This window comes from Humulus lupulus, chromosome 1 (genome assembly GCF_963169125.1).
Source record: "Humulus lupulus chromosome 1, drHumLupu1.1, whole genome shotgun sequence".
NCBI classification, from domain to species: domain Eukaryota; kingdom Viridiplantae; phylum Streptophyta; class Magnoliopsida; order Rosales; family Cannabaceae; genus Humulus; species Humulus lupulus.
The window spans coordinates 217,338,839-217,345,348 of NC_084793.1; positions in this window are offsets into that span (position 1 = coordinate 217,338,839).

Sequence of the window (6,510 nt, forward strand, 5' to 3'; positions counted from 1 at the left end):
CAAAATCCCCAAAGCGAGGATCTAAGGCCCTATCCTGACTTTGGGCAATGCCCTATTTGGTGAGATTATCACCCGAGCGGGTCTTAACATCAATTGCCATTTGCAACTCCTTTCCGGTGGCATCTCTCGATACACCCTTCTCTGCCTTGGTGATCGAGGCATTGTAGCACTCCCTCGCTTCCCTCTGGTGTCCCAACACGCATCCTACCCCTGCGTCCGTTGGAAATTTCATAGTGAGGTGCCATATAGAGGTAACAGCTCGTAGGTCGGCCAAGATTGGTCTCCCTATCACAGTGTTGTACGCCGAAGGACAATCAACTACTATAAAAGTAGTGAGTAATGTCCTATTAGCAGGTGCAGTGCCTGCTGTGACTGGGAGTCTAATCGACCCTGACGAGGTGAGTCCTTCTCCGGAAAAACCATAAATGGTTTGGTTGCATGGCTCTAAGTATTTCACGGAAAACTTCATCCTTTCGAGTGAAGACCTGTATAGGATTTTGATCAAACTTCCTGTATCGACCAACACCCTTTTCACCATCATGTTTGCAATCTGTACATCCACGACCAGCGGATCGGAGTGTGGGAATCGTACGTGTTGGGCGTCGTCGTCAGAGAAGGTGATCAGTTCCTCCTCTGTTCGATCCTTTTTTGGTGCATGATCCTCAACACTCATCATCTCGATGTCCTGGTCGTGGCGCAGGGTCCGAGCATATCGTTCCCTCGCTTTCCCACTATCTCCTGCAAGATGTGGGCCTCCGCAGATGGTGAGTAGGGTACCTGCTACAGGAGCTGGCTGTAAAGGTGGCGAGCGTTGGCGTGCAGGCGCCCACTCGTTGCCACCTTGAGCTTCTCACTGAGAATCTCTCGCGGCTCGTACATATCTTCTTGAATGTCCCTGCCTTATCAGGAACTCAATTTCATCCTTCAGCTGGTTGCATTCATTAGTGTTGTGCCCGTAGTCGTTGTGAAAACGACAGAACTTTGTTGCATCCCTCTTGGAGATATCCGTCCTTATAGGTGCGGGTCGTTTGTAGGGCACGCTTGAGCTGGTCGCCTGGTAGACCTCGGCTTGGCTTTCAACAAGGGCAGTGTAGTTGGTAAATCTCGGTTCATACCGATTACCTTTGGGGCGCTTACTCTCGGAGGCTGAGGGTTCATTTCTCGCCCGCTTTCCACCATTCTTACCATTGCCATTCCTGTTGCCTTTGCCGTTGCAATTGGGCTTCGACCCGTTGGTGACTTTGGCGGGTTCTTCCTTGGGCCCCTTGTCTTTTGCTGGCGATTTCCCTTCGTTGGCAATCGCGTCCTCGAGCTTGATGTGCTGATTAGCTCAATCTAAGAACTCCTAGGGACTTTTAACCCCATGATTTCTGAGGTTGCTCTAGAGGGGTGAATGGTGCCTAACCCCAGTAGTTAGGGCCATCATCTTACCTTCATCACCCATAGTCTTGGCTCCAGCTGTAGCTCGCATGAAGCATTGAACGTATTCCTTCAAGGGCTCCCCCTCTTTCTGGCGTATCTCGACTAGTTGGTTCACCTCAGTGGAGTGCACAAGACCCGCATAGAACTGTCCATAAAACTCCTTCACGAACATTTCCCAAGATACTACACTCGCAGGAGGGAACTTAAAGAACCACTCCTGGGCAGCATCAGAAAGTGTTGTTGGGAAGATTCTGCAATGAGCGTCTTCAGAGACTTTATGAATATCCATTTATATCTCAAACTTGTTGACATGAGATGCTGGGTCTCCATACCCGTCGAAATTTGGCAGTGTTGGCATCTTGAACTTACTGGGGGTTTCTGCCACATCAATCCTCTGTACGAAAGGGGTGTCGCTCCTCCGATTGTACTCAATGTGGGATGTTCGCCCCCCGACCAGCTGCTGCACAACCTGGTTCAGGGCATCGATTTGAGCCTGAACAGTTTCTGGGATTGCTGGGGCCTCTGGTGCTGGGGGAATGTACTCATCGTGCCTTTCTTAGTGGTCATTAAGTACATCCCTCAAATCATCGTCTCTTCGCCGCTGCTCGCTGGCTCCGAGTTGACTAAAGAGGTTGTTCTGCCTGGGCTGCCCCCCAGCGTTATGACCTCCAAGTCGGTCTTCTCTAGGTGGGGGGCTTCTGCCTCCACCTCTCTCTTCGTTCCTCCGACCAGCATTTCCTCTGCTAGAGTCGGCTTCATTGTAGCCGTGGACATCTCTGATCACGGCTGGCTATGGTGCGACCGACTATTTCCTCTGTCGCCTCCTTGGGCTGGCATTTCCCGAGCATTAGGGGGAGGCCTGCGCTGGTCGTTGGGTCCTCGTGCATTGTTATGCCGTGGGGGGGCCCTGACCGCAGAGATTGTCTCTGAGTTCCTCCTGTTGGAAGAAGGACGCTGCCCCCTGCTCGGTGGAAGCGACTCTTCATCCCCTGGGCATCTAGGGTTGTGGGGTGGTTGCCCGGCCCTATTCTGCCTCGGGTGTGGGGGATTTCCTCGACCAGCCTGAGACGGAGCTGCTAGTTAGGATCCCTAGGTGGGACATCATCCTTAGGCATAGGTGGCTACTCCGACCTCTGAGGGCTTACTGGCTGGAGCGGAGGACTAGGACTGGGACTTTTTTGAGGTGGCCCATTTGGTGTCTGATCTGGCTAGGAGGCTGGCACAGCCTGATTCTGAGCCAGCTGGATGGCTGCTTCAAGGGCGACCATGGCATCCCTCTGCCGACGGTCCATCTCAGCCTGCCGCTCGCTCAGTTCCTAACGTTGGCACTCTATCTCTCTTTGATGCGACACCATTACCTCGGCAACATTCTCTTGATTAGCCCTCAGATTGGCCAACTCATCCTGCGACACCCCTAGTGTTGCTTTCAAGGTTTCAGAATCTAACTCCTCCTCATCAAACTCCAAATGTGATCCGTCTTCAACAACATTTAGGGGAGGAGGCTAGGATGATGCGGCGGCAGCAGCCTGTCCGGTCTTCTTGGAAGTTTTTGCCATCAGATTCTTTCACAAGCTCTCAATGAAAGCACCAGAATATACTTGACTCCGTGTCGTTGGCCAAAACAAGGGTCAACACAAGGATTGGGCCAGGGGCCTATAGATTAATCTCACCCTAGTAAGGGTGATGACTCATAGGAATTTCTGGTATCGGGAATAAGACAATGAGGTGATCGTTGTGAACAAAGCAGACCCTAAAGCGTCAGCAGGATCATGATGCAAGCGACGATTAACGAAAGTATGGCTATTAGACAAGATCTATAAAAAAACAAGATTGTTACTCTCGTAAGAGTGTTGTCAAGGAGTAAAGTAAAAGTGTTGGACCTTGGGAATTACGGTCAGAGGTACGAGGTTTACTATCTGATGTGTTTGAGTAAATTTCGAGGATGAAATTCTCATTAGGAGGGGATAGTTGTAACGACCCAATATTACTAATAAGGCTTAAGGGCCTTGATTAGTGTGCTAGGAGGGCACAATTGGAAGTTATGTGAATTAATGTTGAAAATGCATGATAATGGTGCAAATGCATGCTTATATGATTATTTGGATTAATGTGACACATGACTATGTGTATTAGTAAGCATGTAGGCCTTGATTAGGTTATAAGGGCATATTTGTAATTTTGGCCCGTTGAGGGCATAAATGTAAATATTTTTAATAAATTGTTGAGACAACATTATTATGTGGATATATTTGTAGCTTGTGACTCGAGGCGATCCTAACAAGCGGTTTAGCGAGAAAGTCACAGCAGGAATTTATACCCGGCTCGAGGTAAGTCTGGGGGTTTATCTAGGGATCTAGAGAATATATTGGAGACTATTTGTCATTGAGGAAAATATTTGGTGGTTAGTTAAGTGTTGGGATGTAAGTGGAAATTACTAGGGACACTCGAGGAATTAGCGGGAATTGGGAGTAAGTGACTAAAATACCCTTGATGTGTTTTAAGACTTAGGAATTAATGGGAGGGCAAAAGGGTCATTTGATTGGAAATAGATAAGTGTTATTTTGTCTTTAGTTTTAGTGGAGGCTGTAGAAAGTTTCAGAAGTTAAAAGAAAGAGAAGAGAAGGAAAGAAAGAAGGAAAAACAGGGGACTCTCTCTCTCTCTCTTTGTCGGTTTGGCCATATCTCACCATTCTTTGTGAGTTTTGGAGCTGGAATCCCAGAGTAGGCTCAGGTTGGAGCTTAGGGCTAAATACCTTGGTGAAGCTAAATGAGTTAGCAGGGAATAGCCACTGAAATTGAGGAAAGTTTCAAGATTTCCTGATGTGTTTTCTAAGTTTTATTGCGATGGTTTCTAAGCTTGAGTTTTGGATGGAATAAAGGGAAATAAGCTTGAGGAGTTGAAGGGCATGAGGCTGGTTGGATGCTAGAGATAACTTAAGGTCAAAATTCTCCATAGAAGGTAACAAATTCTGGCTTTGAAGTTCTAAGTTTCTGAGTTTCTGGTTGAATTCCTGAGTTCTTGGGTTCAATGTTTGTTTTCTTGGTTTGATGATGCATGTGGTTAAGTCTTGTGCTATTGAGTTGTGTGGGGTGAGATATAGGTGGTGGTAGACTCAATTTGGTGTGTAGTTGAGGTTTGGAAGGGTTCCAAGAGGTTTTGGTTCGAGGAAAATCGAAGGAAGAAAAACAGGGTGTTGCTGATCTGTGACTAGCGCTGTAGCGCTAGCCTTTGGGCGCTACAGCACTATGCTTGGGTTTCCTGGCGCCTCTGGCTCTGCTTGTAGCGCTACCCTGTTTCCAGAAAGGGGTTTTTGGGATATTTTCAAGGGTTTTTTCCCGGGGGTTCGGGGTTCAATTCCACCACCCCGTTTGGTGGAATTAGGGCTTCCCGGGGGCTCAGGATTGGTCCTGGGGCTAAGTTTTTGACTTGAGGTTTGGTGATGATTTTGATCTATGGATGTGACTAGGTGTACGCTAAGGCTAGGATGGGATCGTGCTTGAGGATCAAATTGAACAAAGCTAGCGAATCTAAATGTAAGAAAACTGCACCCGGTTATGTGATTGTGATGGGACTAAGTGCTCCCTATATCTGTATAATGTCATAGATGGTAGTACACCATGGGACATGTGATAAACGGCCTAAGGGTGCCATAATCAATATTTTCCCACAGGGCGCGACTCAACCACTAGTAGATGAGGACAACTTAACATTCACTAAGCTCGGTTTAAGCGGGCCGGAGTCAGTGGGATAAACAGAGGGTGCGTCCTAAGGGCGTTAACCTTGGCTATCATATGTTATTTGATTATTGATATGAAATGATGTACATAGGATGTTGAATACTTGATTAATGTGAATATCTAGAATGTTGGGTATATGAGTATACTGTATGAGTTATCTGGTTGTTTATTTGATGATTATGCTATGTTATTGTGTTTTCTTGCTGGGCCTTGGCTCACGGGTGCTACGTGGTGCAGGTAAAGGCAAGAGCAAAGTGGACCAGTCCTAAGTTGGAGAGCTTTGGGGATGAATGTACATAGTCAGCTGATCGGCCACCACGGCCGAGGAGTGATACAGGACGGGGAGAACCTAAATGTCTATTTTGCCCTTAGAGTGGCTAGTAGCAGTACATTTGTTCTGAATTTTGTAAACTGTCTTTTATCTTTACTACTATTGGGATCCCTTAGAATGGCTAGTAGCAGTACATTTGTTCTGAATTATAAGAAATAAAACTTTTGAGACCGAAATCTTTTAACCCTAGTACAAATTTAGTTATTGTAACACGTTTCTAACCAAATGACTTGATTAGCAAGTCTCGCACATTTGTAAACACACAGTGTAACGGTCTTGGCTATCCATGGCGTTACAAAACCGTCAACTTGCATTCAAAGATCATCTCATGCCAAATAGCTTGAACAAATCCACATTATAATGTGGCCTCATTCATAATTTACCCAACATGCATGAAAATATACAAATATGCCCTCAACGGGCCAAATTACCAATTGCCCTTATAATGAAAAGTGGACCGATATGCATGCATTTATCATCATATAATAATATAACTCACATAATCATGCATATAATCATTTAATGGCATAATAAATCAATTATGGCCCTCCCGGCCTCCTAATCAAGGTCCTAAGCCTTATTAGGAAATTTGGGTCATTACAACTATCCCCTCCTTACAGAAATTTCGTCCTTGAAATTTATTTGAACCGCCCAGAATATAAATTCCGGATATCTGATTCCAGTTCCTAGGTCGCTCCCTCGACCTCACTGTTTCTGTATCATACCTTAACTAAAGGTATAACATTACTTCTCAGAACCTTAATCTTTCTATTAAAATCTGAATTGGCTATTCATCATAGGATAACTTAGCCTAAGTCTCTAGATTCTCATAACTCAACAAACAAGTCTCATCTAACACATGTTTCCTCAACATGAAAATACAAAATACACTGTATACTGCTGACAGTGCCAAAGATAAGGATAATCCAAAGGCAAACTGACCGGTTCTACCCACGATTCAAATGATCTTACTAATCTAGGGCTCAACTTTCCCTTATCTTTTCACCCATTTCCATGGT